The following is a 19183-nucleotide window of genomic DNA, read 5'->3' on the forward strand; positions in this document are numbered from 1 at the left end:
ATTCTTCCTACCCACTATTATCGCTGACTTCTGCCCTTCACCCTCTGGTTTGTTCATTCTTCCTGCTGCTCTTGCTCTCAGCATCAAGAGCTGCCCAACCAGGAGCCACAGCAGACGCTGAGGCCACCACATGCTTGAAGCTCAGCAGTGCTGTCTGACAGGAGAAACATCTCCTTTCCACAAGAGACGGGCACATGTCTGAGGGTTAAAAATTACTCTGCTCCACCAGGAACCTCCCACTGGCTGAGCCACAGCAACCTGTGCATGTTCTTGGAGCACCACAGCTTGGGAATAGACACATTTGCTTAGATCATGACTGTGGTTCCCATGCCTCATCTGGCAGACAGCAACTGGTTAAAATGTGGCAAAGGGATCACTTTCAATTCTGTGCCTATATCCATAACATAATCTGGGATTTCAAAGGAGCCTTGGGCAATCAGCATCTCTCACTGCTTTACTGTGGGCTTTGCATGTCTTCATCCCTTGAGGTCTCAGTTATAATTCCTAGAATAAAATAATGTCAAAAACTATTTTGAATGTCTCCTAAATGTAATAAAAATCTATCCCTGAAGAGTCATCAGTGACTGGTCTCTGTGTGCCAAATTTAATTTTCAGTGTAAGGAGGAGAGGAATGAAAACAAACAACCCCTTAAACAATGACATTGGGATCTGAATGTGCTGTGCCTCCCAAACCATCCAAAATCAAACACAAAAGGATGCAAAGCATTCCCAAATGCCTTCCCTTCACTTCTCTTCTCACAGTAACTCCAGTGGACTAAAGCCTTTGACTGAGAACAAACTTATGACCAGAGCAGTGATTTGGCTGCTCTTTCTCACTCCAGCAGCCCTTCTCCATCTCTCTCCAGTGTCTCTTTGCAGCAGCTTGGATTTATTTTTTGGCTATTTCAAGTCCATCAGGAGTTTAAGGGATGCATGTGAGGAGGCCTGTGTGAAGAAGAATCTTGTTTAGCAGGGTTTTAGGGGCCAGGCTGTGGTTTGCTCTGTGTGACACAGCATGTCAGACATCGGTGCCACCTTCCTCAGAGGCAGCTGGGGTTGTTGTACACTCAGGATCTCAGGAAAAAAATAAAACCAGAAAAACATCAGGAAGCCTCATGAAATAAGAGCAGCAAGAGCAGCACTGCAATAAAACTGATGCATATGCTACCAGCAGGCTGGGAAAATCAGGGTGAAACATTTCTGTCCGACTTTCAGCAGGCTGAGGGAGGGCCAGTTTCACAGCTACTGCCACTCTTTGCTCAAGGCTAAGAAGAATTTGGCAGCTGAAGCCCCATCCTCTCACATTCATTAAAAACCCCATTTATTCTGTGTGATTTAGTACTATGAGACACATTAGGAAGCAGAAGCTAACTAGTACTTGAAAAGTTGCTTAGGTCTATGCTGCTAAAGATATTTAGGCACCTAAGCTGCTTCAGGAAGATTTTTCAAAAATGCCAGGATGATTCATTTCTATTAATTTCAATAAGAGGCAGTTAAATGGTGCATTTATTTGTCACTGCCTAACTGCTTAAAAATTGGATGGTGCTGACTCTGAAGATTTAGGAGCCCTGGCTCTTCACCAGAGCCAAAATCCCATGAAGCAACCATCATTTTCCCTGTCCAAATCTCCCTGTATTTTTGGGGGCCGTTTGCTTTTACTGCTGTTTCCACTTTAAATGCGGCTGTATTTTAGTGCCTGGGGAAGGATTTGCTGTATACACATGGCCAGACCATGCTTAAGGCTTTTTAAATATTAAAGAAATGGAGAAGCTGAAGTTGCCCTGCAGCTTCTTGTCCACCATCCCTCAGCCCAGGTGTGAGTCCCCATGGGTTCTCACAGTAAGGGTGGCCTGATGAAGTGCTGATTTTGACGACATATGTTTAAAGAAGTAAAAATTAAATACTGACGCTTTTTACGCTCAGATGGAGTGCTTGGGTTTGCCTGGCATATTTTCTTGTGGTTTTTTTGGGCTGTGCTTTCAAGGCCTGAGCAAGTGCCTAGAATGCAGAGATGGCCCTGGAAGGGGCAGAGCTCCCCACACACTGTGGTGAACTGGAACGGATCAGGAGGAATCTCAGCTGCTGACTTGGCTGGGAAACACCAGTTGAGGGTTGCAATTCTGTCTCTAGATAGTGTCCCAGGGCTGGGAGCCAGCAGCCTGGGGTGGGGAGCTGCTAAGTTGTGTCACTCTTGTCTTGTGAGGGCATGACATGAAATTGATGCTTTCTGCACCCGAGAGGAGGAAAACACAGTGGCAGTCACTGTGGGAGGGCACACATCCCAGTCCACGGGCAGACAGGCTGTCTCAGGTGTCTCTCCTCTCTGCAGAGACAGCAGGGAAGGCAGCCAGGGTGGCTCAGATCGACATTCGGTCGCACGGAGTCGGTCAAGCAGAGCAAAACACAAGGAAAACCTTTCTCCAGGTCCCCAGCTGGGTTTGCCCTGACACTACCCCACCTTGTTTGAGGAAGGCAAGAGTGACTGTTGAGTTACTACGAGCACTTTTTGTTCATTAAACCTGAGCTGCAAGAACTAATTTGCCTTTTGGGCAAGGCTGCTGAATACAAAGCTGTGCCTTGTCCCCTGGCACGGCGTGTCTGTGCGGGCGCTCGCTCGGCGCACCCGGCACTGCAGCACTTCCAGCACCTCCGAGGTGGCAAAGGCCTCGCCTTGACTGCTCTGCAAAGCAAGATCCTGATTTTCCTGGCCTACTGTGAGAGCTTTTGTTTGGAACAAAACAGCAGGGCTTCACCTTTTCTCCCTCACCTGAATTTTGCCAGTGCCAAGGCGGGTACCAGTGAAGCACAGGGTGTTTTATCACGACAGTCCTGCTGCTCCTTTCAGTGTAGAAGCCTTGGGATGAAGCTTCCCAAGGAAGCAAAGCTGCCCACACTGCTGCTTTCATAAGGGCTTGCACCTACCAAGGGGGTCAGGGCTACCCTGGCGGTTAAAGCCACTTTTGCTGGGGAGGCCACTCTCGAGCAGACCCGGCCTTTCAAACCCAGATGGCAACAACAACTTTGAGACTGAAACCTCTCTCTGCCCCATAGAGAAAGAGCAAAGGGAAGTTTACAAAAGGCCCATATGTGTCTGAGTCGTTTTGAGCAGCTCAGGTACCGACACACCTCTTCCTTATCCAAAAAACTCCTCAGGGAAAGAAGGAGAGACATATGTTTGGCCTCTGCAGCAAGCTCTTATCTTGGCAGGAGAAAGCTATTGATGTTCATGTTTCACATTTCTGGCGCCCAAAACAGGTTCTGATGTTTAAAATGAGGCAGCGGTGGAACCTGTTTTAAATATGTAACAGTCTCGGAAAGGAGCAGTCTAATCACTTCATTATCCAACACAGCAGAAAATGGTTTCAAACCCAAACTCGGGAGAGGGGGGCTCAGAAAAAAACTTCCCCAACAAGACATTGCCAGCATTAACCCTGGTATTTATTGCTCATTTTAACTATGGTGCACAGCAAGCATTTTCTCAGCCTCGCATTGCAAGAATATATAATTCATATGCTTAATATTTAGTCTCAGCTCTCCTTGCATATGTTACAGAGCTGGAGACTGTTTGTGTGTTTGCTATATATCAGTTGACACCTCTGTAAAATCTTTATATTGAATGCCTTTGGCAACTATATGCCAAATAATAGCATTACCATTTGTAATTTTCTTAGCTGCAGCTTTCCTGTAAGCTTTGCTCTATGCATTACAAGTAGGAAGGATTTAAAGAGCTTTATTGGTTCTCAAGTCTTCCTAATGACCTTTCCACGCTTTTGTAAGTCAAAATAACTTTTTTTTCCTTGTCTCCTTGTGCATTTTCAAGTAAAACTGCAAGAGCTCTTAAGTAAATAAGTAAGAAAAGCAGGTAACCAGTGTCTCTGCCCCAGCTTTAACTCTCTGTTCCTCCCCTCTCACTTCACAATCAGAATCCCCTGGTGTCACTCACAGATTCTGTTGACTCTTGTCTTGCAGATGCTTTTCTTCCCTCACTCTCGTCCTCAGATCTGCTCATTATATTAGCTATGCTGGAAAAAGAAATAGAAAGGCCCCGTGAAAGATCGGGGCCCAGCGGTGCTAAGCACTGTACAAATAACACAAAGGCTGTCCTTGCCTCGGGACTCGCCGTGCAGGATTTAGACAATATGCCACCAGGGAATAAATCAATAAATTGAAAGGAGAGGAGATATGTTTATACCTGTTAATGATTACATGGAGTTTCGAGAGCCGTATTATTTTCTTCTTTTATAAATTCTTGCTTGTTTTCACCGAAAATATCTCTGTGCTTCCCTGAATTGTTGGCTTTTGTTGTGTCTTCTCCGTTATGGGCTGTGAACTTCTCAGACCTGGGACTGTGTGCTGTTCTTGTTTAGTTAGCACCAGGTACATTTACAGGGTTGTGTATTTGCTTAATAAAAATAAATAACCAGCGAAGTTCCAAGCTCAGAATTACTCCAGACACAGCATTTTCCTTATTGCTTTGTCTTGTGGAAAACAAAGTACATTTTATCCTACGTTTATCATGTAGCTTATGTGGTACTTTTCATTTTGATGTATGGCACACTTTCTAATGTGTCTCCCCTCATGTCTCTTTATTACTAAAGTGTTTCGGTGGAAAACTATATTACAAACAAATAAATAACTTTCAACTACTGTCACTACTCTAGTGAGAGAGCCACAGGCATGGGCTAGTTGGGTCCATTCATTACAGAGCCTTATTCATGACTTTATGGATATCTTTTTCTTTTCATTTTAATGAATGCCTCTCTCACAGCTTTGTCCTAGCAAATATTCCTTTCCAGCTCTTATTTTCATCTATCCTTCCAAAGGGTTATTCAACTCAGTTCAAGACACCTCAGAAACAAAAGCAAAACCCAAGCTAGTTTCCCCACAAATAAAATGTTGGGACTCAGGTTAGGGAAAAGAAGAAGGAGCAGAGAAAGCCATGAACAGGAACTGGGCTGCTACCTCTTGCTGTTTTTTCAGGAAAGGATGGGAACAGTGACCACTGCTGTTGCAATGAGCCCTTTTTATCCCCATGATATTTTGCACTCTGGACATCAATTGCTGCCTATGTCCCATCATCAGTGAACCTTGTTTTGCAGGGCTCTGGGGGCACATCACCCATCAGCCATGGGGCAGGGTGGCACCTTAGCCTAGGCTCAGCCTGTAGCCTGTACTGAGTTTACAGAAACCCAAATTCAGCTTTGGTTTTGAAATGAGCTGAGAACCAAGAGTTTGGAAATCAGGGAATTGTGGACCATGGTTTGTTGGGGTGGGCAGCTGGATTGGTAACTTTGACTCGTGTTATTTGCAGTCTGGTTGGGGCATGACAATGACCTGGCCATTGGTAGCCAGAGCCTAAACCTAATGAAAATGAGTTTAAAAGCATGAAACTCTCTTTGCCCAGTTAGGAATGGATGACAAAATCACGGCTCAAATGTAGCACCTGCAAACCTTCATTAGTAACACAAACCTGTTCTTGGTAACACAATAAAGGAGCAGGGGCAGGAAGGTGCAGGTTGCACACACAGGCAAGCTCTGTACTCAGCAGGGGCAGGATCCCACCCCACCCCTGCTCTCCACCATCACCTTCCTGCTCTGAAGCCACAAATGTGCCTGAGGTTGTTTTACATGGGCCAGGCTGTACATGCAAAACTCCACGACAAGCCTATTAAAAGTGTGTTAAATTTCAATGCTCCTGTTTAGGCTCCTTCACCAAGATGTGGGCACTAATTTATGGCAGCTGCTGGATCACAAACCTATGGATGAATAGAAGAAGAGAAGGAGCTAGGCAAAGGAAGACAGAGAGCATGGTATGGTAATTCCTTTGGACAGGTTTGAAGCCTAGGAATATCTGTTTGTTTGGTTTTGAGCACTTTGAAAATACAGTTAGAAAATAATTCTTTTAGCTCAATCCTCTCCGCTCCCTGCCCCAGCCCAATTGTGTGAAAAAGCAGCTTTACCATAAACAGATTTTACTATATCAGAGTCAAATTTTACTACATCATTATAGGAGTGTTCCACTGGGTAATATGACTGCCCGCCCTATCAGAAGACCAGTGCTAATGCCACAGTGAAAACATGCCATCACACTTCCCCAATAAAAACTTTTATTGTATCCCAGCGCACGTTAAAAACAACACTAACTGCATTAATACATTGTAATTTACTTTTGTATTATGGAGCAAATGACAAACCTGGTGCTAATGAGGTCATATTTTCCATTACTCCAACGCAAAGTCTTGGTTAATCCAGTCCTTGGAGATTTCCACGTGGAACTCAGGAACACTTGTGTGTGCACATGCACGCACAGACACACACAGTGTGCACGTGCTGACAAGGGATGTTTCCACTGTCAAATGGGGTGGCAGAATATGATTTTATTTTAAACTACTGCTTTTAAAACAAACACTTAATTTTAATTGCTCTGACATTTGCATTTTGTTCACAAGGCAGTCTTTAACAACAACAACAACAAAAAAATACAAGCAATCCCATCACTGATGGTGCCTTTTACTAGTGAAGCTTCTTTCACACTGTGGTGAACAGAAATGCAATTCTTCTGTGCTGCAGAAGATGAGGCTGAATGGATTCTTCAGGGATTGCTTATATTTCAAGTGCAATTATTTAGGAAGCTGTAAGCTTTCCATTTTATTTTGTCATGAGTGGAATGTTAGGAGAAAACTCATTTCTCAGGAGATACGGATGATTCTTTATTTCTAAACTTCCTGTGGTGTTTTCTTAATGATGCTATTAAATGATTAAGCTTTTCTTTTATAAATTAAATCACCAAAATGAAATCATTAAGGCTCTCTCAGTTTTATTAAGCATAGTTATTTGCCATCATGTGTAAATTCACTTAAGTAATCATCTACACTATCTGCTTTAAAATTATGTTGGCAGCACCACGGGGAAAGTCAGTTCAGCAGGGTGGATGGAGATATCCGGCTCTCCTCATTTCAGAGGGCTCAAAATACACTGATGAGAGAGAAGAATGTGTTTATATGAGGAAGGCAAAGCAATGCCAAGGGTTTAGTGAATGACAGACCCCAATTCCTGGCACTGCAGCCAGTCTCTGGTAGGCACTCTACCTCTGGGGCTTGTGCTATGCAAATAGTAGTGTGGGGCTGCACAGAGGTGTAGCCTCCTCCCTTCCAGGGGACACAGAACTGGGGGCTCCATGGAGTCACACGAGTTAGCAAATTACTTTGTCTTCATTTTCCCTCCAGTATCTTCTCTTCCTTTCTCTCTCTTTCTCTTCTCTGCTCTCTGCTATTTGTTCTTGCCACGTCTTGGTCTCTGCTGATGAATTAGTCTGTTGCTCAGGGAGAAAATTGATCTTCACTCTTACAGAAGTTGTAAGACAAGTTATGCTTAGTTCAGGCTGTGGTATTTTGCCAGCCCATGCTAGTATGAGAAATAGCTGGTACTGAGTATATAGACTTGAACTGCAGCTGCAGAAACTGAAACAGACTCTCACTGGTATTTACATTTAAAGCTTTCCCTTTAGCTCTTAAAACCACTGTTCATTTTCAGTGATGTTTTACCAGGGAGGTCTTCTTTCTGAGAGGGTTAAAAGGAGAAAGGATGGGAGATACTTTCAGAGGTGAGGAGGAAACTGTATTTTTGTTACCTTGCACTGCAGCCTGTGGATGTTGTCATGACAGAAGTGATGAGGCAAACTCATGTGATAACATCAGTATTTCACGTTCTCTTCCTAGGACAGGTAGGAATTATCCACAGTGAGGCAGCTGAGGGAGGTGTACTTTGCTCTGGTGCAATGGGACAACTTGATAATCTCTTAAAAGACTCTCTTAGACTTCTCTTAGTCTCCTCTGTCAAAGGCAGACTCCTGCCTTGGTTTCACATGGGGCAGGCTTTGCTTTGGGCTGTCCCTCCTCTCCTCACTGCAGAGGGTGGAGATGACAGGGAGGTTCCGTGCTCGAGTTTGGCACATTTGGACAGTGTCCCTCTAGAGCAATCACACCTCTCAGCCATGGTAAAGGTTCTGGATTTCACCTTTGTTTATTTTTTTAAACCTACTGAAATTGTGAAATCTAAAATTAGGGAGTAATGATTTCCCCTCTCATGTTACTTTCGAACTTAATTAGTAAGTATGCCCAAAATCCATTCTACATGTGGTCACTTTATCAGTTTCCTGACCAATAAATAAGTAAATATTTTCTATTTACTTAAAATATTTTCAGAAAGCTACATGTAAGTGATTCCATGGAAGCATTCCTGAGGTGATTATGGCCATTTACCTACATTTTCAATTATAGAAGGTGATTATAAAAAAGAATTTCAGAATAAAAAAAATCCCTCTGAACAAAAAGTAGGTGTTTAAATTGTATTGAGTGCAACTTTTTCATCCTCAGATTAATTTTTCTGTGGTTCTTTCTTCTTTTGATCATTAGTTTGACAAACCTGAGAGACATTTGCGGAATAATTTTATATGGAGACACTTGATTATTTTTTGCTATTACTGTTGACTTATTTTGTTATTCCTGATGAGGAATTTTGGGGTCCAATATGCCTCATCAACCTAAGATTCTTCACCTGAGCTTTGCCTCTTTTCCTTCAGAAAGTCGCTTATTTACTCAGATTTCTCCAGAAGCCAAACATTCAGAAGCAAATAAATACTTCTCAGTTGATGGTACTGTTAATAAATAAAACCTAATTTACATTATAAATCTATTTATGTATATAGATATCTATTCATATACTTGTAAATAAATATTTATATGTTGTTAACACATATCTGCTAGAACTTTTAAATACTCTGAAATATATGAAGTGCTTTTAAATTTGATGTGGAAACATATTAAAACAAATGAAAGTCAGTAGTAAATCTGAGACAACATTATTGCAAACCTGATGCAGATATCTCTGTTTTTTGCAGAGAAGCCTTTCTGTCAGAGAAGTCCTGGCTGAATTTTCAATGAAAGAATTTAAACTACAGGAACAGTAAATTTTTTGACTTGACAGAAAACATTGTTATATAGACAAATAACTGGCATGCTGGTAAATAAATGGAGCACATTTTCCAAACATCAATAGATGCCTGGGCAAAAGCTATTTTAACAGGAACAGATTTTTTTGTGTGTGTGCACTGGCTCCTGTATAGTGTTTGGAAAATGTACCCATCTGTCTACTCACAAATAATGTTCACCTGTAAGGAAATGCACACCAGGTTTATGGATGCTATTGAGTATTCCCAGTCCTACCACTATGAATAACGATGCTTACATGCCCTCAAACATGAAAAATGCTCATCTGAATGCACTGAAATAGCCTGACATACAGACTGTTGACATTATTTTTTAAAGAAGTATTCACATGTGGAGTCCATGGCATTATCCCAGCCATGTGCCAGTGGAAGGAAGAGTTTTGGGAACTCAGCAGCAAACCAAGTTGTCAAGGTTGGCTAAATCTGGGAGTCTGCTCCAGAGCACTCAGGGGAGAGCAGCAAGGCTGAAGATTTGGATTCCCCAGCGTGGGCAATTGCTCACTGCCTGAAAGACAGGCTGCAGGGCCTTAGGCAAATAACTTTGCTGCCTGTTGCCTCTTTTACCCCATTTGTAAGAGCTGACTGGGTATAATTATGTATCTGTTGCTTTAGAAGATAAATTAGTTCACATTTGCAAAGCAGGTGGAGGGAAGAAAAAAAAAATGAGCAAGCTACCTCTGGTCTTTTCACTCCTCTGTTTCCTAACTTCCCTTTGCAATTGCTTTCCTTTGCTAGGAGGAGATCAAGAAAAGCAAGCTGGTGTTCCTTCCTGACATACAGTGTTCCTCTGACCATTAAAATATGCTGACCTTTTTGGCAAGGTTGGCTGGTGTAAGCCAGGCAGGGGAGGCAGTGGGAAAGTTCTGCACTGGCTACAACAGGTAGCAATTTGGCTTGCTGTGCCTGCATCCAAATTTTGCCTGTGGATCCAAACCCTGGATCGCGTGTTGCTAGGCGGATACTATTTTCAAACGTTTAAGGAAGGCTTTTGAGTGTAATGTGCACTTCTCTCCTTCAACATTTAAAGGCTGCAGCAGTGGGAGAGGCATGCGGCATATCTGTAAAAGCCTGAAAGCTGATGAAATCTCAGTTAGATCTGTTATCTCCCAATGCTTTAAAGGTCTTCAGCTGGGAGATTAAAGAACAAGGTTACTGTGACAATTTGTTTACACGCAGGGAGAGATTAAGATCTCGTTGAAAAGGAATAAAAATAACATCATCTTGAGCTGTCACAGCATGAAACCCATTGTAATCAACACTGGTCTGATTTCAGGGATAATTTAAGACCAATTTATTATCTTAATTAAAAATAAGAAGAAGGGAGAATTCAGTGTTTCAGAAGCCAGTCGGACTGCTAAACCAGATGCCTCTGGAGTATCTACATTTTACACAGTCAGAAACTTTAAAGGTATTCTGAAAGGGAAGCCAAAACCAGGCGATACAAGCATTTCAGCCTATCTTAATAAACACTGGATTAATCACGCACTTAACCACAGAAAAACAACCCCAAAATTCCCGAGCACACTAAAAAAATGAACACAGAAGGCATCTCTTTGCAAAGTCTGTTCTGATCCTGTGTGAAGCAGGTGAAAACAAAATAAACACATACATAGAATCCCCTTTGACTATGTTTCATGAATATATTTCAGCTGCTTAGTTACAATAATAAGATCATGCTGAATATTCCTCATAGGTGCTGTTCTTGAAATTTAAAATACATGAGTTCCTGGTATCCAAATAAATGCACAAGCAATTCAGAGTTCAGAGAAGGGCTTGCTGTCTTTCACAGGCATTTGATATCAACCACTACTCAAAAGAGAAAAAATGCTGTTTCTACTTTCTAATTGTGTAAAGTAAAAAAATCCTTAGCTCTCTAAATACAATGTAGGGGAGAAAAAAAAAAAAAAAAAAAAAGATGACTAAGTGGATTTGCCTGGACTGTTTTCATGGTGTTTTTGCACTTGTTTTTAGCAAACATTCATATGGTTATTTCTATCTTGCATACTCGGAAAAAGCAACTTTAAATTTGTTTTTCACAATCATTTGCCCTTGGAAGTTGATGATACAAGTTGCTATATGCTCACCCTGCTGGTGGAAGAAGATCAGGTGACTCAAATGGCAGACCTCCTGACACAAAATCCAAATTTTAAAGGCAACTAGGGAAAAGGAAATTTATCACAAGAGTATCTCTTACATGGAATTTGAATGAAATCTGACAATGTTTGCAGATAACTCCCTTAGAGAAAAAGGTGGGATGGGCCAGATAAATTAATCACTGCAATTTTCCCAGATTTCCTGTCCCCTGAGGTCTAACCCACTGGACAATCTTTGGAGGTTTTGTGAACCATTGCAAGACTCTGAAACAGACTAAGTCTTGGGTCGAGTAGAAAACTGAATCCAGGATCACCACAGCCAGAAGAAGGGATTTGCAGATAAATTCTCACCTCAATACAAAATAAGAAAGAATTGAGGTGGTTTTGATTGGAATCTGCTGGGTCCCAGTGCACCAAGGCTGGCAGGTTGTCCTGTCTGTTTCCAAAGAGAAAGACTTCAGAGTCAACTGCTGCTCCAGTGTTTCATTACCCACAGCTAAAATTTTTACCTAGGGAATGACTCAGATGACAAAATAGGGGTCTCCACTGACATCTAAAATCTGTTATGGTACTTCACCAAATCTAGAGCCTTATCTCAATGGGAACAAGCCTAGCACAGGTCCCCTTAGTATGTTTGCCAGCCTTCCTTGGATGTTCTTGGGTCCCTAAACTGACAGTAGATAATTATACGAGTATTCCCCCTGAGTATACTCAGTAAGGAATACTCCCCCTGAGTATTCCCCCTAACCTGAATCCTTCTTGCTACACTTTACTTTCTAGCCTAGTCAGTAGTGCTCTGGAGGGCAGATTTTTTCCATCTCTCATTTTTTAAATTTCTGAACACACTCAGTTAAAATAACTGTGTTCATTGTGTCTCTTTCCACAGGTCAGAGCTCTGCTCTTCCTCTAAACCTGTCCCCAGCCAGCACTGCATGGGTTGGAGATCAGCCAGGAGTCTGGCAGGTAGAACTCCCACTTACATGTGATAAAGTCACTTTTGCTTTGTCCACAGCATCATAACAGTGTTCCCTTCTCTTTAACTTGGGATCTGCTCAACTCCTCACAAATTTTAGTGAGGAATTACCACTTTGTATTACTCACTCTGTTTTTGTGCACCTTGCTCTTACTCAGACCTGGACTCTGAAATTGCCCATAGGGACTGGGACACAGTTTCCTCTCTCCTTCCAGTTTATCAATAACTCTTTGAGTTTTTCTCCTTCTTTCCAGTGAGCTTGCTGCCCTCCCCAGCCCCAGGTGCTCTGAACAGTTAATACACAAATTCTTTATTTCACCGACTTTAACGAACACGGTCCGAGGACAGAGCCCAGGGGATCCTGCTCAGTATCACTTTTCATTTTGACCCCTGATACATTACCTCTGCAATCCCCATGCTTCAGATATGCTTTTCTACGTGGCCCTTTCATCCACTTGCCCCTCTCAGAGAGTAGTTTTCCTGGAGATTTGGGGTGTGGTGGAAAGGCACAGATTTCAAAGCCACATGTCACTTTACCCCAGCAGACGATCTGACTGTTTATTTCCCCTCTCCCATTGAATTCCTTTGCGCTGGTGCCCTGTGTATAAAGGCAATATGAATAACCCTGAGCCATGTGGAGGGGGAGGTTTCTGTGACTCACGCTACCATGCCTTTTTCTTCCCCCTTTGCTGCTGTATTTCCTAGTGCATGTCCTCACTCCTGGCTCTCACCACAAAAGGCAGCAACAATCAACCAAACCTCCAAGTGAGTAATCTGCTCACAAAGAGCCCTTTGAGCTCACAAAGTAGTTGCAGGAGGAAACGTCCCACTGGGGAACCAGGTGGACAGCAAACATTCGCTTTCCATTACAAATGAGTTCAAGGGAAATGGAGTCACCCCAGCATGGGATGCCAAATCCGTATCCAAAGTTACTTCCCACCATCCACGCTGAAAGTGCTTCTCTTTCTGTCGCTCCCCATCTCCCCTCCTTGTGTTTACAAACACGTTTACAAGTACTTGATAGGTGACCTTATTTACTTAGTAACCTGTGGATTCATTTATCTTGAAATTAGCAGGTAATGAACTGGAAACCCTCAACAACCCTCCCACTAATTAACATGATAATAAGATTGTTTTGCTACAGAGGTACAATTAGCATGTATGAGCTAGAGGGGGAGAAAGATCAATAAAATGTCTGAAGGGTACTAGGAACCAGTCTCGAGAAGAGAACAAAAGAAAAGAGCTTTATGGGGTTACAACAGCAGCAACGACTTACAGACCTGGTGCTTTAAAGATATCCAGAGCAGTGGTCCTCTTGCCACTAGATTGCCTGCAAGTAGGCTGGGAGGAGCTACCTGTATCCCATCCTGCTTCCCATTCAGAGTAGATCAAGGATATATCAAGAGTATTCCAGTCAAAAAGTTAAAGCTTGTGGAGGGGGGAAAAAAAAGTTTGGGAAAAGTCCAAAACATATATATATATATATGGCATGTGTGCATAAACCAGCACAGGTGTTATGTGGTGAAAGGGTGATGTAGAGATATTTAGTGCCCAGAATCATGAAAAAGGGCTCCAGCATGTTGTGTTGAGAAACCCCTCTTTGCCATTCAATTGACTTTAAGGAGATTACTTGGGTAAGTAATGCTTAAATATAAATCTTTGCAGGATCATGCCTTTACACAGGGAACTGAACGGGAAATGCTGAGAAAAAAAAAATTCTCTAACAGTTTTAATGGGCTCTTTTGACTAAGTCAAATCAGATTTAGTGAAGGGAGTTAGGGACAACTCACATGAGAGGATGATGTGCAGTTAGAGAGACAACTTAGACAGCCAGGGACGTCTGTCTCCTAAAATCCCTGATTAGGGGAGAGAAAGGTGAACCAAAGCAGGGCTATTCCTTTCCAGACCAAGGAATATGAAGGAAATGGAAGGATTTTTTCTCTCCTACATTCATAGTTGCTTGTCTGACAATGAATTTCCATATCCATGGACATCTCCATGGCTGTGTGGAGGAGAGAGGAGGGGAGATGCACATCTGAGATGTAGAATATGGATAGAGGCAAACATGGCACAAGATTTAACGGGCCAACGGTGAAGAAAGAGTATCATGTCAGTCTCTCTATACCCTGTGAGTAAATCTGTGTGTGAGTAAATCCATACCTAAATATTGAAAATGAAGTAAAAACTATATATTGAAAATAATGTACAAACCAGCCCTCCAGCACTTGGTGCACTGTCTGATGTCAAGCCGAAGAGCCAGCAACTTATGCTACTGGTTTATATCCAGATATTGCTGGATAAACAAAGAACTTGCTCTTTCAGCTTGAAGGAGCTTGGTTTAAAGCTCTTCAGGTCTTAGTTAAGCTCAATCTTTTTTATAAGTTCCCATAGGAATTGGCTCCTCTTCACAAAGCCATATTTTGCCCCAGATGACTCGGGAAATGAGATCATTCCCAGTTGCTTGACGTAAATGAGAGGTGCTGAAGGCTCAAATCTGCCCCCAAGCTCTTTCCCTCACATCTGGCTTAACCCCACATCTGTCCTCCCCATCTGTACTGACGCCTTCTGTCACCTCCCAGAGCTTACACTGCACAGCACATTTCAGCACAGAGACTGCAGAGGAATTTGGGACACTCGTGTGTCTGGAATACAAGACTTCAGGTACCACTGACAACTCCTCTGAATATTTTACCTTCCGTGCGATTTTTTTTTTTTTGAGTGAATGTTATTCATCAGTCATTTGAGCTCACAGAATATTGTCTCATGGCATTCTTTGGAGTGCGAAAGAGGAAGGAAAACTATTAATTACTTTTGATTGACATTTTCCATTTGTGTGTGTGCGTGTAGGGGGGGGTTGTTGTGCGTTTTTTTCATAGAACCTCAGGTTTGAATTGGGTAAACTGACACCTTGCAATCTGATCTGACAGCCCTGCTTTGTGTGGGAGTTTGTACGACTCCAAAATTTCAGCTGTGAGACTTTCTGCGTGAGCAGTCATTTTATTAGAAGTTTTGACACCTCTCCTAGCAGGGATCAGTGCCCGCTGTGTGAACGGAAACACCAAAAAGAGCATTGTGTGATGCAGAGTGGGAAGGGAATAAAAGAAGTTCTGTACCCAATAGATGAAATTAGCTCAGATAAAGATCTTCGAGGACCTTCAAAGAAATAATGGTGAGACATTAGGGCCATCCCACCGTAATTATTGTCATGGGTTTGTATTATAGTTTAAAAATCACAGATGCCCACACAGTTTTGTTGGATTTTGTTTTTCTCTTTGCATCTGCCTGTTTTCTGTGATTTAGGGTTTAACTCTTTATTATTTTTTTCATGTAAGAGGACAGCAACATCTTTGATTTGTTCCAACTTTTGAGGATTGAAATTTGCAAATGATTTGCTGTGCCCAGCTCTGTAACTCTTGTCTGTACCTGAGTGGGGTACAGCAACTGCCTCAAGTGGCCCAGAGCTCACTGGTTCTATGGATTGTGTCCACTTCTGCTTCAGCTGATGGGACAGATGAAAGAAGAACTGAAAAGACGCTGTTGACTGCAGGATTTTGCATTTCTGAAATAAAGAAACAACTTCCCAAGTGTCCTGCATCCATGTGGGGTGCAGCTGGGTAAAGGGAGTTGCTCAAGTGAAAAACATCCAGCAGAGACTGGTTGAAGTAAACAATGTGAAATGCAGGGATGCGGATCAGGAGGAGACGTGTAAAGGGGCTGCACCTCAAGAGACTGATGCAGCCCTGGGAGCAAAGCACAGACAGCCCCTGCAAACCCTCTCTACTGTTTTTACTTTGTCCATCTTAGCTAAAAGGCTGTTTTTGTGTTTGCCTGAACATGATCTTGTGTGGGAAAGTCATGAGAATTAGTTACATCTGAAATTTCCTGTCTTTCTACCGCGTCCCTGCCATACCCTTCCCATTAACTGGGGGCTTTTTGGACAAATATTGAACAGGGGAAATGCAAAACAAACCATGATTCATTGTGGAAACTAGGCTGAGGGCTTTGTGGGGAGAAAGCAGGCTGACTTTTTTTCCTGCTCCCACTCACCTGCCCTCAGCTAGGTTGATAAATACCTGTGAAGCATTTGCTAGAAAAGTTCCTAGGAGTTCATTGTAATGAGCAATCCTTCTGGCCTAGATTTGTATCTTCCTTGAGAATAGGTGTAATTTTAGATCTGCTTTGCAAGCTCTTTTTTTTCTTTTCCCCCTTTTCTTTCCAATACTCCTCAGTACAATAGGAATCTTGTCCCATGGTGTGAAGCCCCTGCAGAGTTATAAAATTGTGTCACCTTCCCTGCCTCCCTTATAAGTTACTCTAAGTGACACTATTAAAAAGAAAAACCACAGGATCTCCTGGGATCAAAACAATGTCCTGTTGTTATCTTAACACAACTCCGTTTGGCTTTTTTGGCTTTTACCTTTCATTTCCTACAGCTCTGTGCAAGCAGAGCTTGCCTTGCATTGTGCTCCATTCCATGCATGCATTTTCTCAGAGAAGATGCTTTTATTTCTGAAGGATATGCTGGGTGGCCAGAGGTTTCAGATTTCTTCAGCAGGGATTCATCTCTTCCAAGAAGGGGGAGGATGGAGTGAACAGGCCAGCGGAGAAACTTTCATCTCTGTGCAAGAAGGGAGGAGAGACTTAGATGCTCATCACTTCCTCAGACGAAGATTTAAACTCAAGTATTAACTAATAAACTCCCTATCCCATAGGAGTTGAGACTGGGGCTGTGGGGGAGGGAATGGATTGAACATGTGCTAGTTTCCCACTTTGAGCAGGAGTTTTGGTGGCCTGGAAAATGTAATGTGTTTTCCCTTGCAGATGCTCCGGAGTGTGACTCACAAGCCTTTGCAGCTCGGACAGCTTTGTAGAATGAGCTACCAGCAACCTCTTTGTCCTTCAGGTTACACCACTGAATGAGCTCAAGGTAACTCATTCCTCGGAGCAAACAGCCATTGTCAGGGACTTGCTGCAATCGGTGTTTTCACACTTGTTTCTTATCTGTTAACAACAGAAGTTACCTATGCATGATCAGGTGTAAAACCCCAGCTTCCAGAAAACATCTACATGTTACACACCCCGGAGTCTAAACGCATGTGTGATGTGTCAAGTCACATTTTCTATGTTACACACTCCTGCAATCGGATTTTATTTGTAACTCGAAGATCCTGCTATTATATATTATTATAACTTGGGCATGAAACTCTTCCTAATATTACCTTGCACTTATTGTTTTTGACCCAAAAGCCCACAAAGTGCCTGATGAATGCTAAATGGTTTTACCAGAGACCCTGGAGGTCATGAATTATAGTTATATTCATTTTGCACACATGCTAAGTGGGGGTTTCAGTAGTTTGTACTAGAGCATGTGGTGACTTGCTGGAGTCAAGTGGAGTGAAGTAGAGATAAGCCTCAAAGTTTTTTGTTAATCTACAAAATTTCACTATGAAGAGTCTGATGTGAACCATTCAGCTCATGTACTTGAGGATTGGCCATGGAGCAAAGAACTAATTTTCTTGGGAAGAGAAATCTTATTTTTTCCCAATTTTCTTATGAGAGACCTGCAATTACATAGCTAAGAGTTTGTCAGCACCCTGGAGTTGTACTATGCCGTGGCACAAAGCTGCCCAGCATTCCCACTGTGCCCTTGATCCCACCCTTCAGAGCATGTCCAGCTCTGCCCTTTTTGTGAGGAATGCACTGAGTTGTGAGCAGGAGCAGCTGCAAAACTTAGGTGCAAAAGGGTTTTTGAAATGAGGAGGAGAAAGCAGACTCAGTACTATTTGCACTTTGGGTGCTGGGCTGTGGTTTTCAGACCTGGAAGGAGAAGAGCTGTAGAGCCACAGCATCCCCCATTTTCATGGAATCACAAAGTGAGTTTGGTTTGGAAGGGACTTGAACAATCATCTGGGTCCAACCCGTTTGCCAGGGATGGTGCATCCACATCTTCTCTGGGCAACCTGTTCCAGTCCCTCACCACTCTGAATAAAAAAACTTCCTAAAATCTCATCTAAATCTGTCTTCTTTTAGCTTAAAACCATTACCTTGTCCTATCACAGTCTGTCTGTGTAAAAAGTCACTCTCCCTCTCTTTTGTTTTCTGCTTTGTTTTAAGTAGCAGAAAGCCACAGTAAGGTCTGCCCAGAGCCTTCTCATCTCCATACTGGACAAATCCAGCTTTTTATCTGATGTGTTTTCCAGATACTGGAAAAGGCAGCAACCTGAAGAAGCAGTTTGTTGCAGCCAATGTCATCTCTTCTTGTTACAGACAGTTTTATCCTCTTAATTTCCAGTGGTCACTGGAAATCCTTGCTGTCCTGTGCAGGTCCTGGCTCCTAGCTAGACACCACCACATCAGACCAGCCAAGGCAGAGAGGAGAGCACAGCCTGGCCCCTTGTTTACACACAAAATCTTATCTTGATATGTGTCTGTACCATTGTCCCTTTTACCTTTCCGTGACATTTCTGAATGTTTCGAGGTTGCTTTTTTATTTTTTTATTGTTTATTTTAATTAAACATGACTAAACAATGATTCTCTGAGTGGGAATCATTCTTCCTAATAACCACAGTGTGTATGCTAACTATACTAAAAATAAATCTTGTCTCTGACTAGTTAAAAATTGCAGTGATTTGTTGATGCTTTTTACCTGTCACTAGTAAGATATAAATATAAATAAGTAGAATTACATTTAAAATATCCATCACTTCACATATGGAGAGTGGCAATGAGTGGGCTGTAATAATAAAATATACTTTATAAGTGTCATAATCATTCAGACACCAGGAACTTATAAGCCACAGATCTGACGTTCAGATGATGAATTGTGATTTTGTTTTAAAAGCCAGACATGTCAACTCCATGTGCATATTGGGAATTGTAGTTCAAGTGACCTCTGCTAAAACGCTGACCTTAACAATGACTTTGTTTTACATTTCCCAGAAACTTTTTTAAGTAGGTGTGATACTTTCCAAATGCAGTTGTTGCACTAATGCTTATATAAAGTAATTTAAAATATATTTGACACCTTTGTTGTGCTCATATATTATATGGCACAGAAAATGAGATTCAGTGAATGGCTTAAAATTAATTCTACTTTGGGGTTTTTGGTA

At 42.3% G+C, this 19183-nt stretch overlaps 1 long non-coding RNA gene across 2 annotated transcripts; it reads left to right on the top strand.

Annotated features, from left to right (window-relative positions):
- Window positions 1-13521: 13521 nt before the first annotated feature.
- LOC136366770 (uncharacterized) lies at window positions 13522-18959 on the top strand. Of its 2 annotated transcripts, XR_010744572.1 has the most exons (4): window positions 13522-13707; window positions 14653-14734; window positions 16895-17000; window positions 18341-18959. It is a non-coding gene; the product is annotated as an uncharacterized lncRNA (long non-coding RNA). The 2 variants fall into 2 exon arrangements; XR_010744571.1 differs by lacking the exon at window positions 18341-18959 and having other exon boundaries at window positions 13523-13707; window positions 16895-18036.
- The last annotated feature ends 224 nt before the right edge of the window (window positions 18960-19183 follow it).

This window comes from Sylvia atricapilla, chromosome 13, assembly GCF_009819655.1.
Source record: "Sylvia atricapilla isolate bSylAtr1 chromosome 13, bSylAtr1.pri, whole genome shotgun sequence".
Lineage (NCBI taxonomy): Eukaryota > Metazoa > Chordata > Aves > Passeriformes > Sylviidae > Sylvia > Sylvia atricapilla.